At 34.1% G+C, this 14010-nt stretch overlaps 1 protein-coding gene across 1 annotated transcript in view; it reads right to left on the reverse strand.

The window, feature by feature from the left end:
- Positions 1 to 13217, reverse strand: part of LOC133201472 (uncharacterized) — a 59136-nt gene extending 45919 nt beyond the window's left edge. The window contains exon 1 of the mRNA XM_061337274.1: positions 13176 to 13217. The gene's annotated coding sequence lies outside the window, so the exon portion shown is untranslated. The remainder of the gene's footprint in view (positions 1 to 13175) is intronic.
- Positions 13218 to 14010: the final 793 nt, after the last annotated feature.

The raw sequence follows: 14010 nt of genomic DNA on the forward strand, positions 1-14010 counted from the left end.
GCCAAATTGCCATTAGTATTGATTTAATTGGGTGTAAAATATAGGCGTGAATCGAGAGTTAGCGTGCATAGTTCTTTCTTATTTTTTCTAAGTTCAAGAGAGATAACTCTGTCAAAATTCATAAATCCATGACCAAATTAGAACATGACCGGTATTTTCAGCTCACTTGAGCTGAAATTTCAAGTCAGCTTTTCTGATCACATTTTGTCTGTAGTCCGTCCGTCTGTCCGTCTGTCTGTAAACTTTTCACATTTTCGACTTCTTCTCAAGAACAAATAGGCAAATTTTAATCAAACTTGCCACAAAGCATCCTTGGTGAAGGGGATTTAGGCTTGTTCAAATGAAGGACCATGCCCTCATTCAAGCGAAGATAATTCAGAAATAGTGAAAATTTGGTGGCATATTTTAAAATTCTTCTCAAGACCCACCGGAACAAAAAAAAATGTAACTTATAGGAAACTTTCATTATATAATGTTGATTCAAGTTTGTTAAAATCATGGCCCCTTGGGGTAGGGTGGGGCCACAATGAGGGATCGAAGTTTTACATAGAAATATATTGGGAAAAAACTTTAAAAATCTTCCAGTAAAGAACAGCAAGGCCATGATTAGTCATATTGATATGGAAGCATTCTCAGGTTGTGTAGATTCAAGTTTGTTCAAATGAATACCCCCTGGGGTAGGGTGGGGCCACATTGAGGGATCAAAGATTTACATAGGAATAATATACATGATATATAGGAAAAAACTTACTTGAAAAATCTTCTTCTCAAGATCAGCAAAGCCTTGTTTAGTCACATTGATATTTAAGCATCCTTATGTAGTGTAGATTCAAGTTTGTTCAAAACATGATCCCTGGGGGTAGGGTTGGGCCACAATGGGGGATCAAATTTTTACATAGGAATATATAGGGGAAAAAATTAAAAAATCCCTTCACCAGATCAGCAAAGCCTTGTTTAGTCATGGAAGCATCCTTTGGATGTTTAGATTCAAGTACATGTATATTCAAATGATGACCCCAGGGAGAAGGGGTGGGGTCACAATGGGGGATCGAAGTTTTACATAGAAATATATAGGGAAAAAACTTTAAAAAATCTTCTAAAGAACAGCAAGGCCATGATTAGTCATATTGTAATGGAAGCATTCCCAGGTATTTTAGATTGAAGTTTGTTCAAATGATGCCCTCGGGGTTAGCTAGGGAGGGGCCACAATGAGGGATCAAAGTTATACAGAGAAATATATAGGATTTTTTTCTCAAAAAACAGCAAAGTCATACTTAGTCATATTGATTTGGAAGCATCCTTAGGTTGTGTAGATTTAAATTTGTTCAAATGATGACCTAGGGATTAGGGAGAGACCACACTGGGGTTTCAAATTTTTACAAAGGAATATATAGAAAAAAATCTTTAAAAAACCTTCTGCTTAAGAACAACAAAGCTATTTGCTATATTGATATAGAAGCATCCTCAGGTAGTTTAAAATTCAAGCCCCCCCCCCTTTAAACTTTTCAATATTGAACTGATTTGTGCTTTTATCTAGCCAATGTGCTCAGGTGTGCTATGTGGCCCGAGGGCCTCTTGTTTAGTAGTATACATGTACCTGCATAAGCAATTTTAACCTTATACATACATCCCTACAAAAGTTAAAGAGCGAAAATTGAAAAATTCTTATTTTTTCTAAGTTCAAGAGGGATACCTCTGTCAAAAATCATTGAACCATGACCAAATTCGAACTTGATCTGTAGTTATTGGTAAAATACCTGCATAAGCAATTTCAACCTTAAACATACATCCCTACAAAAGTTAGAGAGCAGAAATTGAAAATTTCTTTTTTTTTTCTAAGATCAAGAGGGATAACTCTGTCAAAATCATTTTTGGCGAGGGCATAAAAAACACTTGAGCCTTCGGTTCATGTAAGCTAAAAAGACAATAAACAATAGAAGAATTGTTTCCTCCTGTACACCAAGATAACTGGTAATTATTTTTTAAATTTGTTTGAAAATTTCAATTCCAGTCAGGTTTCTGTATTATTTTTTTAAACATAGTCAATCATAAACTTGCATTTATTTACAAATGGAATTTTTATTAAGAAATCAATTATTTAAAAAATCAATCATTAAAAGAAAATGCTTCATATCTGAAAAGCTTTACGCCGACCTTTTAATGACAGTGACCGGTGTTTTGTTCTTGTTTTTTTGTTTTGTTCTGTTTTTTTAACGTAGGTCGCGGGTTTGCTGACGTCGTTAAAACTGGGTACGCAATTTATATGATTTGGACGACTTTCTTGTGCACATTTGATTATGACGTCACAATGAAAAAGAAATCTGCGATAATTTTTGTTTTATCAAATTCTTCAGTATATCATTATTTAGCTATAATTTTTCTTGGAATTGGTAGTTTAGTGTTATATATATTATTTAAGCAACAACTTATCACAAATTATGAAGACTTTTACGATTTGTATAGTCGATACAATACTTTACAAATAACTTTTGTTGGAATTGGTAATTTAGTGAAGAAGGCTTATTACGATTCGAAGGATCGACACTGGAAGTATTAAAAAAAACGTTTAATTATTTGTTATTTTCTTGAACCTTCCATGTAAGCTTGGAAAAACAAGTGGTTGTTTTTCGGCTTGTCGGAAAGGCCCGAGAAATTGCGATTGATTTGTTTTCACTTGGTATCGCGAAACAATATGGACACAAGATTCATCTGACCTTTTTCTTTTGATCGTATTTGAATTAACAGTTTGTTTTATTAATAAAGAAACCAATAATTAAAAAAAAATACACCTGTTACATCAAAAGATTAAACTTTATTTTTAAAAAAAGGATATTTTTCAAATATATAGATCTATAAGTTTATCATAAATTAAATACTGCTAAGGTACGATGAAACATAAAGACAATTTTTTAGCGACACTGACCTCCTGTTAGGGGACAACTATTTGATTTTGAGGGAAAGGGAGCTGGCAAATTTTACCGAGTAAGATTGTTTATTTTTATGTCGGTGAAGGACAGATTATTTATTTCTTTTTCACTGAAAAAAGTCTGACAAGCAAAAAAGAAAAAAAAAGTCAAAGTTGAAAACTCCGATTGGAGGGGGGGGGGGGAGTGCTAGAACTAGTCATGGTCAGATTATTTATTTTCAACATTTTTGAGGACGGATTATTTATTTACAAAATCTGTAAGCGCCCCCCTCCCCCTTGAATGAAATGATCGTCCCCTAAGCAACAGCTTGCAATGCTGTTTGATACCCACAGATTTTATTTCCTACTTTGCTTTCCATGTCCAACAAGTAGAATTAATGTTCTAAAAAAATGGCTGTTGATTACGTTGGATAAAATTAATTTTTAAATTCTCGTCCCATTTACCCCTCTGAAAATGTGGTATGTAAAAATAAATATTTTCTTGGGGGCTTGAATTAGAGGATACCGTTTCTGCCAGCACGCTAGTCTGGTTGGCGCCCCCGCCACTCAGTTTTTCACTTCGTTTCCAAAACGGAGTGGCGGGGGGGGGGGGGGACCAGACTACCAGTACGCTGGAAAAGAAAAATACACAGTCAAATGTAAGGAAAAGTCTAATCTACGAAAAAAGCCAAACAAACAAACAAACAAACAAAAAAAAAAAAAAAAAAAAAAAAAAAAAAAAAAAAAAACAGAAGAGAAACGGTAAGAAAACAACACATAAAGAAAGTAATTTGGAAGAAAGAAACTAAAGGATTCATTATTGTTTTAATTTTTAAATTTTTACGAGAATTTTCACTAATATAAGACGTACAAAAAACCTAATATGAAGAGAAACATGTCTAATAATCATTTCATTGATATTGAATCATCATTCATGATACGATTCACGGGTCACTTGAGAGCAGATAGACGTAAATTTCTTTTTTACAAAAATTATTTTATCTTATTTTTCTGCACTGAATACCGGATAGATATTCACGACGACAAGCATGACATCGCGATATTTTATGACGTCGTTCTTAAAAATGTTACATTTTGCGATATAAAAGCAATTATCTACATTTAAATCACGCGAAAACTAACTCGAAGACATATTAATTTTTTCACATTGATTTATTTCAAATCAATTCTTTGTTAAAATACCAAAAGGGAAACAATTTCTGCACCATTTAAAATTTATTGATATTTTTTGAAACAAAATCTTATCTCAAAACGAACCGAAAAACGACGTTTTTCTTATATAGTTCAATAGAATAACGTCGAAAATGTAACGACAACAATGGCATGTTTGGGATTTAATTACACAAAAACGATGCAGACGAATTTTATAAAATTTTCAGAGAATATAAAACGAAGATAGAGATTCATATAACTAATTTTCATGGTATGTTTTCGGACACTTTTAAATGGGCTGCAAACCCGCGACCTACGTTAATGTATTTATTTTTTTAATTTTTTTTTCTTTTTTTTTTTTTAAGTAGCATTTTGTTTTTAAAATTGCATTTTGTTCGCCAGTGTTCTCAAAAACGGTTTGAGATTGAGTCCTGAAACTTTCAGAAATGATAGATTGTAACTCATAAATGTGCATTTCCTGCTAACTTTTTTGTTGCCGTGACGTCCGTTGCCTACCGGAAGTACTTTAAATCAAATGCAATTTTATTTTTTTTTGTCATTTTTGAAATGTTTATAAAAGAGGCAAATAGACTGTTTCGAATCATATTATTTACACCGGATGTTATTTCTTCCAAACTACCGTTCACGGTAGCTCAGTCGGTAGAGCGCTTGCTCCGAGATCGGAAGGCCATGAGTTCGAATCTCGGCCGCCACTGACCTAAGTCGATAAAAAATGGGTAGCAACTGTTACTTCGCCATGCACTCGGCACTTTGAAGTGAAAGTTGCGAGACCTTAAAAACCGAGGTCCAGTGTCACGGCAGGCGTTGGCAAGATAAAGATCCCTCACTGCTCAATGGCCCTGAGTGCCGGGTAAAGGTCAATATTTGAAGCCCTTCACCGGTATATGGTGACGTCTCTATATGAGTGAAAAGTTCTCGAATGGGACGTAAAACAACACACAATCAATCAATCAATCTTCCAAACTTGAAATGGTCGAAAAAATAAGCATTTTTCCTCGAAACTTTGAAGGATGATTTCTTAACACTCAGTGAGGAGCTAAAAGTCATTTTTAGTACTTCCAGTCATATCGAAAGTGAAAGTAAAAGACCGGACGTTGTTGAAATTGATAGATTTCACTCTTTTTTGTGTTGCTAAGCCTATTTTGAAGAATTTATATGAATACTTTTTTCAATGAAAGTTGTTTTACTTGCTTTTATCAATCAAGCTTCTCCAATCAAGATCTTATCAGAAATCTAACGGAAGACGTACTCGTTGCTCGTAACGAGGTGTCATCTAGTTAAGGTCTTCCGACTTTCTTCGAAGACCTATTTGTTTTTCTTCTGTTTCCTATTATTATCATTATTCCCTTTTCATAGTACAAGCGATTTCTCAGAAACTAGACGACTGATTTCGAAGTTTTTTCAGGAATGATGCATCATTTCCATATCTCAAGACCGTGTTTTTTTTCATTTTTTTGAAAAATCACTTCCGGTCGCATCTTTTGTCCGATTTTCATTTTTCAAGTTGTCATTTTGTCCACGCATTTTCTAATAAATGACTTAAGACAGATTCTTGATATTTTTAAAAAAGAAAGAACATCTCTTTGAGTTTTGTATTACGTCTTTTGTTTTTCCTTCCGTCACTTCCGATTGACACCGGAATCGATTTTTAATTAAGCGATTTTTCAAAAATTGAACAGTGTTGAATAAAATCATATAAAACTGATATTCATAAAGGTGGAAGACAACAAAAAACATCGATTGGAAGCACTTCCGGTTTAAACCGGAAATCGTCAAAAAAAAAATTTTGTTAGAACATGTTGAACAAATGTTGTGCAGAATTACACACTTTTCCATTTGATGTAAAAAAAAAAAAAATGGGGCTGGCCCCTATAATTAGGTATCTTGAGTGGCTGAAAGAATTTTTTATCTCAATATCTCACAATCTTTTGAAATTTTTTGATACATTAAAAAAGAAAAGTTGTTCAAAATAACAAATAGTAGCTAGTGAGATTGTCAAAAGTCGTCAAATGACGTCTCTCCCGGCCAAACAGGAAGTAGTCGAAAATGGCATATTTTTTAAGATATAGGCATGGATTTGAATTTTAAATGTCACATAGGACTTCTGGCCTTACTTTCAATCGAGTACCCTTGCTTAAGACTACTTCCGGTCAAACCGGAAGTAGCCAAAAATGAATTGTTTCTGCAGATATTGGCATTAAAGGAAATGATTACCATTCTGGAAGACTTCAGACCTTATTTTCCATGGTTTTGAGTCAATTCCGGTCAAACAGGAAGTATTCATAAATTTCTCCTTTTCCCCTTATATCATCTTAGATTTCAATGATAAAATTTTACTAGACAGACCCACAGCATTTATTGTGTAATGGCCTTCTTCAGAATGACTAATTTTTTATCATAAGCCTACCTTACAAGCAGTGATAGTCGCCTGCGTGACGCAGTAGTAAAGCGTTAGCTCTAAAGTAGCGGAGTAAGGAATTGATCCTTACATCGCAGGTTCGAATCCCACTGTGGGACGTGGACACCCGTCCTTTGGGTGTTACCATACAAACCGAGATCCCGTCTCGCACTATGTGCTGGCACAAATGTTCTCACTGCTCAAAGGCCCTGAAGATAGGTCAAAATTTTGCAGCTCTCCACCAGCAAGTGATGGCGTCTCCATATGAATGAAATATTCTCGAGAGGGAGGTTGAACAACAAATAAACAAACAAACAAACATGCAATGTTACTGAAAACAATGCGGAAGACCTACTCGTTGCTTTGCAATGAGCTTTGCTCTAGTTTTTAGGGAGGTTGAACAACAAATAAACAAACAAACAAACATGCAATGTTACTGAAAACAATGCGGAAGACCTACTCGTTGCTTTGCAATGAGCTTTGCTCTAGTTTTTATAATTATTCTCTTTTTTTTTGTTATTTGTTCTCCGAGACCTTTTTGTTCTCAGAAGCTGCTCATCCAATTCAGTTGAAACCTTTTTTAGGGTTAACATAAGCATATTTTGTAGCAAATCCTCTTCCAATTGTATAGTAAAATATACACATACAGCACATATTATTGTCATGAATTTATGTTAAGAAAGGAATTTTCATTCTCTTTACTATTAAACAGTCGCCTGCGTGGTACGGTGGTTAGAGCGTCTACTCTAGAGTCGCGGAGTAAGGAGTTGATTCTTACATCGCAGGTTCGAATCCACTAAGGGGCTTGGAGACCGGCCATTCGGGTAAGACCGCATAGTGTCGCAGTAGGTCTTGGCAGAAAAAGATCCCTCACTGCTCAATGGCCCTAAGTGCCGAGTGTCACTGTAAGTTTAAATTTGCAGCTCTCCACCGGCAAGTGGTGGCGTCTCCATATGAGTGAAAATTCTCGAGAGGGAGATTAAACAACAAACAGACAAAAACAAGCTATTAAAACATAGGATGGACGAAATAGATATAGCCATTGGCACTGGTAACATGCAAATCAAAATTGCCCATCCCTAGCACTTTTTTATGAACACTTTTACTGTAGTGATGTAGAATGTATCGAACTGACAAACACTAATATAGATTTATAATAAGCAATACTTAAAGCAAATTCTTTCAGAGGCGGAGCTTGAAAGTTTTTTTGCGTCACGAACAGAGTTTAAATATTTTTGTTAAGATGGGTCTGTAAGTAGCTGGGATGTAAGGAAGAATCTCATAGTTCTTTATCCTTTCGTTTGCTTGTTCCACTTGATTGCATATTTTAGCAATCTTGTAACACAATGCTGCTTCTTGTTTGGTAAAGTCGCCTCGTGTCGATAAGAAAGCTAGTAGATTTAAACAGACAGACACCTTGAGCAACTGTTCATGCTTGACGAATCCTTTGTCGGCCAAAATAAGGTCTCCTGCCTTAAACTTTTTTAGAACTTGGCTGTGACGTACATTAGCTACATTTGAAGCGGACTCTGGATACAACTTGGAACAGAATGTAAGTGCACCGTTTGGAGCCAGGTAAGTCACTGCTTTAACAAAAGTGGCGACTTTTGGATGTACTTTAAACATGACCTGATTGTCCATATGTGTAGTTTCCTTGCACCCATGGGTGCTCTAGCATAGGAGATATCTTCAAAAGATTTTGGCCGAACCCTGAAAAAAGATTGACAAAAAATCAATCTTATGATATGCAATTGCAAAAGAAGTGTGTTAAAGTCAAATTTCCATGCATATATGAATTTTGAATGCATTAAAGTTTTGGAAGTCATTATGATAATTTTTAAAACAAACCTCTGCATTTGAGTTGACTTCAAAACATTCATTCACTACGCCATCAAACAGCAGCTTGTGTAGTGCATGAACAAGCGTTTGAAAGATGTTTGAAATTGTTGGTCGACTTGCATAGAATCAATGGGCCAAGTCAGTTTCCCGAAGATTGAGTTTCAACTTCATCAGTACAGTAAGTATTTGAATCCCAGTTTCCATTGAAGGAATCCAGTCATTATAGTAATCGAGTTCAAACCGTTGTAACAATCTGATTATGATTTTGAATATGTCACATGGTATGGATGTATACAACATGAATAGAGAAGATAAATCAAACCATAGGTTCAAGTAATAACAATATTTGTCTTAGTCAGGTTAACTATCATCCTCATGATGAATTCATTTAAAACTGGTACAAGTAATATGAGACACTGAGATTGGAATTATCCCCAATGAAACAATGATCCTGTAGGATGATTACACAATTCTTAATTACGGGTATACAAATGCCTTCAACTACCAGATAAACTTAAAGATTATGAACCCAAATTTATGAGTTCTGATCATACAGCAAACATGCTTTTAATGAATTGAACTTACAGCGAAATGAATTTTATTTTCTGTCATTTAAAAATACATCTATATTAAACACAATGGTAGTAATGAAATATGTTCCAAATCAATCAAAGTTTGTCCCTCCATGGAACTTTACTGTAATTGTCAGGACCCATAACTGGAATCACTTTTTGCATGTACCTTTGACTTTATTGTCTTTAATATCATTAATTGACTTCCTTTTACTACACTCATTGTTTTTCTTTTTTATATTCTTTTTTCAAGTTGTTGTATTTCTGTTGAGAGGTGCGGCATTTCTTGGGTAGAGTTAAATGTGCAGGATGCTGAGTAGTTGTGCTCCGATATCAACTGAATAAAATATAATTGGAAATATAATTGGAGTAATTCAATCTACAGTTTAAGACCTGTTAAATTCTTTAAAATTACTGAGTTTTTTTTTTTTTTTTTTTTTTTCATTTGTCATTAATGTTTTAAATGACCCTTTTGCCCTTTCATGATCTTCACATTCTGTAATCTGTAATCTGCAGCTGTAATCTGTGAAGATGACAGAGACACCTCACTTTTGAGTTTTTTCTCCTTTAAAGAACAATTCAAATGAGATTTTTTTTTCACTACATTTTAAGCTATTCTGATAATACCCTATTTAGTATTTTTAGTAATATTTTCAAGATTAATTAAAATACTCCCTCATCTTTCATTAAAATGTCATACGTTTAAAAATAATTTCATCTTTTTGTACCAGGATCAAAGAAATTCATTACCTTACCTTCGTCCCACGCAAAGTATGCAGGATCGCCTCCTTCACACTATTCTTAAAATGACAGGAGCAGATACGATCATTCTGATCTTCTGGCGTCTATAAATATTTACAAGTAAGCATGGTAATAGTTAAAAAAGATGGAAAACAAAACTTCGCATCTGCTGCATGTACAATAAACAGATGCATAAAGATTTAAGCCTGAATTGCATGATTGTTGCACTCTGTGCGCAAATTATATTAAACTGTAAAGATCGACATCAGGAATCGATGCTGCAGTATGTGTACATTAATTCTGAAAACTGCGTAGTATATCAGAATTCTCTTTCTTATTTTTTCTGCTGAATTGTTTACAATATATTTAACATTTAAGAATGTATGTATAAATATTTGACAATGAAGCATCGTAACATATCTTTACATTTCTAAAAATATTGGTCAATAAAGGTTTTTTTTTTTTTTTTTTTTTTTTTAGCTTTTTACCAAAGTAGGTCGAAATATCTCGACCATGTCAAATTTAAACTCGCACATTTTCTGGTTAATCGTAGAATACACTTATATACAATATTGTTCTCACCTGCATAGTGTTTCCCCATAACAATCTTTTTTTTTTCATATTTCATCTGTGGTAAAGCGATAAAATTTGCATCCGTTAGCACCGCTCCAGTGGTTTCAATTAAGCGAATATAAAAAATCTCTTTTTTTTTGTCACCGGAAGTATTAAAATCTCCGGCACTTATGCTTACGAGCTTACAGTCCCTATGAAAAGCTTATATCTGCGCCCGTGATCTTTTTTTTAGATTGTTAGCATACATATGTGCAGGGAATTCCAGCTCTTGTCTAACAGGCTCAGATGATCCAGATTTATTTTCCCCCAATTAGGGTTCTCATCAACTCTCAAATATATATGTAACACTCGTTTATTTATTTAAAAAAAAAAAAAAAACACCACTAAAAAATCAATCAATTTCCTTTAACAAGTTTCCTAAATGTGAGGGGGGATTCCAAGGTATAATTTTTTCGCAAGCCAAATGTTCCTGATCTGCTACACTGTTCTTACGAACCCCTGGCCGATGGATCAGTCAAAAGTCGGGATTGTTTACCTCACGTGATCTCAAATTTTACCACATACGCGTAGTTTCCGTCATCGACAGTAATAAAGAGCACACTCAGAAATAAAATTATTTAAAGAATTATCGCTGAATGTTTATTTGTTATGTAAGTTAAAAATCTTTATCTGCAATATAGATTCCTGATCAGATTATGTACACATCTGCTGAAAGTTGGAAACCATAGCTATTTTTAGAATAGCTCGTTATCTTATTTTGCCAGGGTTTTTTTTTTATTCCCCTGATATAAGAGCCAAGTTATGTCCCGAAAGGACATATTGTCATGTATAAAAACCATTCGCTAATTGGTAGCACTCCAATCACAACTCGAAAAAATCCCGACTTTTAATAGCATCATAGGTCAAGGGCTTGAGGAGAGTAGCGGATCAGAAACCATTGGTTAGCGAAGATATTCTACGTTACTTTCACAAAGATATCTTTTAACTCTGAAAATCCCAAAGTCCGAGTCCAACCTACCTCCCCTTCCCCATTTGTAGAGCATGTATTTGTCTGTTTTGGAGTTAAAATTAAAGCTCTAAAGTATCTCGGCTTATAGTCAATACATTTTGGTGATATTTTTTTTTAACTCATTTATGATATCATGAAATTGCTACATATTGATATTAACACTAATCTTTTTCTCATCACTATAAGATATTGATGATTAAACTAGCTAAACTACAATGCACTTTTCATGGAGTGTTTCTAAAACGCGGAACAAAAAACGGAACAGAAAACGAAAAAAAATGATATCCGACTATTAGTTTGGGTATGGATCAGACATAAAAAGCCGTATTCCTGATTTAAAAATTCATATCTAATTAAACATTTATCGTAAAATGGGTTACATTTATGAATACCGCCCCCTTCAGAATAAGGACATGCATACATGTACATGCGATGGCTAATAAAATACATACTAACTAGACTCAAAGCCTGATTATTTATCTGAGTTTTACTTATTTATTACTTGTACAAATCCAATTTTTTAAAAAAAAAATATCAAAATCAAAACCGGCAAATTTTTTTTTCCAATAGGCAGAAAGAAAAATGATTATGTACATATTTGTGTTAAAAACAATAATCACTTGTTTCGGCGTTCAAATTAAAATGCATATTGAGAAATTCAAATTATGAAGAGCTGAAACTTAAAAAAAAATAATACTTTTCTTGCAAGGAATTTTAATAGTGTGTAAACTTTACCTTCAATCGCAAATTGTCGGGCATTTCCGACAAGCAGAAGAACAACCTCGAATGTGTTATGTAATTATGCATCCTTACCCCCCCCCCCCCCCCCCCACACACACACACAGAGACACTTTTCAGAAACTTTGAAATTAATTGATAAGAAGACCTATTATCTTGGAAGTATGGAGTTTAACTTCATTGAATTTAGAGATACTACATTACAAGGACTTACAATTCTATATATCCAGTAATTAAATAAATAGGAAGTGACTCTATTTAGTATAACTTTGTAACATGTAAATATGTTCAAGATGTTTTTTTCTGATCTTTTTCCGAAAAGGATTGCTGTAATCTAATCTTAAGAATTTATTACATTTTTCTCTTACCATGGTCATCTAGATATCGAATACTAACCATTCATAATATTATAGTCTTTAATAAGAATGAAAAGGGTGAAGCTAAGGCCATCTTTAAAATAATGTTTGTTTGCCCCATCCCCACTCAGGATAAAAAGATTGGGTCGGAAGGTAACAGGGAAACTTTTTTCTAAAAAAATTTCATTTATACATGTTGACATGATCAGGAAATTCATGAATAAAAAAAAACATCGTTTCCTGGAGATTAAAAAAGTTTCGCAACGGGCCTTTTTTAGCCAATCGGTCGGGGGATGGCAAACAAACTTTTTTAAAGATGGCCTAACCAACAGTGATCTATCTAAAAAAAAATCTTAAAACAATATAAAACTGTGAAGAGGCCATAAAATACGGACCCCTGGAAATTCCAGTGGTGGCATCAGGTGCCTAAGAGGAGTAGGCATCCCCTGTTGACCGGTTACACCCAAGTTATTGCACTATTCTATATTTTACCACAACGACACGTTTCATGTACATGCATATGTACTGTAGGAGCATATATTTTCTGTTTCGTTTTCTGCTCCAAATTCTTTGCCTATAGGTCAGGGATCTTCGTGAATGAACATTACTAAACCAACCTGTATTTAATAATGAAGGATTAAACATGAAAAATTTGTATAATTTTATTAATGAATGTTGTTTCTGATATAATCAGTGTATCTTAAGTGATTTAATCTGAAATCATAATTTCCGACTTCCGTTTCGTTCCACTTTCCGTTCCGTTTTCCGTTCCCCGTTTTAGCGACATTCCTGTTCATTTAACCACTAGAAAAAAATTAAAGATTTTCTCTCACTGTGTATGGATGCTCACCTGATATCTTTGTCCTCCACACTTTGTAATCGTCTACCCATTCTACAAGAGAGAAAGGCATCAATATAAGTGATGGTCTATTGAAATTTACAATAGGACTGGACCTTTTTCTAAAAGTTTACTTAACATACGACGATACCTTTCCTGTAGAGTAGCCTATCCCCTAGCCACCATCCCCACGACAACCTGGCTATATAGAAGTCTCCCAGCTTCCGAAATGTAGCTTTATACACTGTAATAGTTTTTCCCCACGGAAAGATTGGTATATATTCAGATCTCCTTTGTAGATAGATAACCACTGGGAAAAACTATAATTGGGTAAATTTTTCACGGTTTAGCCATTCTGGGTAAATTTATGGCGGACCCTCTGTGCAAAAATGTGGTGTTTTAAAACACATGCATCCTCTTAATACATGCACTATTTACCTATTCTTTATGTAATTAAAACTATGTGTTACTTAGGTATTCTTAATTCTATTGAATATTTTATTAAGAACTTCAAATAATTAGTTTTCGTATGATGCATTTTCTTTCTAAGTATTTCCCCTTTATCGATATCATAGAGGTTAGGCTAATGAATATTCTTCTTTGTGACACCAATTTCAAATATTAATGGAAAAATATACGGAAAATTAGAGCAAAGCTCTCGTTGCAAAGCAACGAGAGGTTTTCCCTGAGAGCTGCATGATAGAAAAAACCTTGAATTCATCCCAATGACCTTGGTCAAGGTCCTAACGTAGCCTCAAACAACATGAAATATTTAAGTTTCAAGTATGTACTCTAAATGTTTCTCCATTACAAGATATGGCCATGAAAAGATTTCTATTTTCTAAAG

Source organism: Saccostrea echinata, unplaced genomic scaffold, assembly GCF_033153115.1.
Source record: "Saccostrea echinata isolate AGI-Se365-2 ecotype Australia unplaced genomic scaffold, CSIRO_AGI_Sech_v1 ptg000044l, whole genome shotgun sequence".
NCBI classification, from domain to species: Eukaryota; Metazoa; Mollusca; class Bivalvia; order Ostreida; family Ostreidae; genus Saccostrea; species Saccostrea echinata.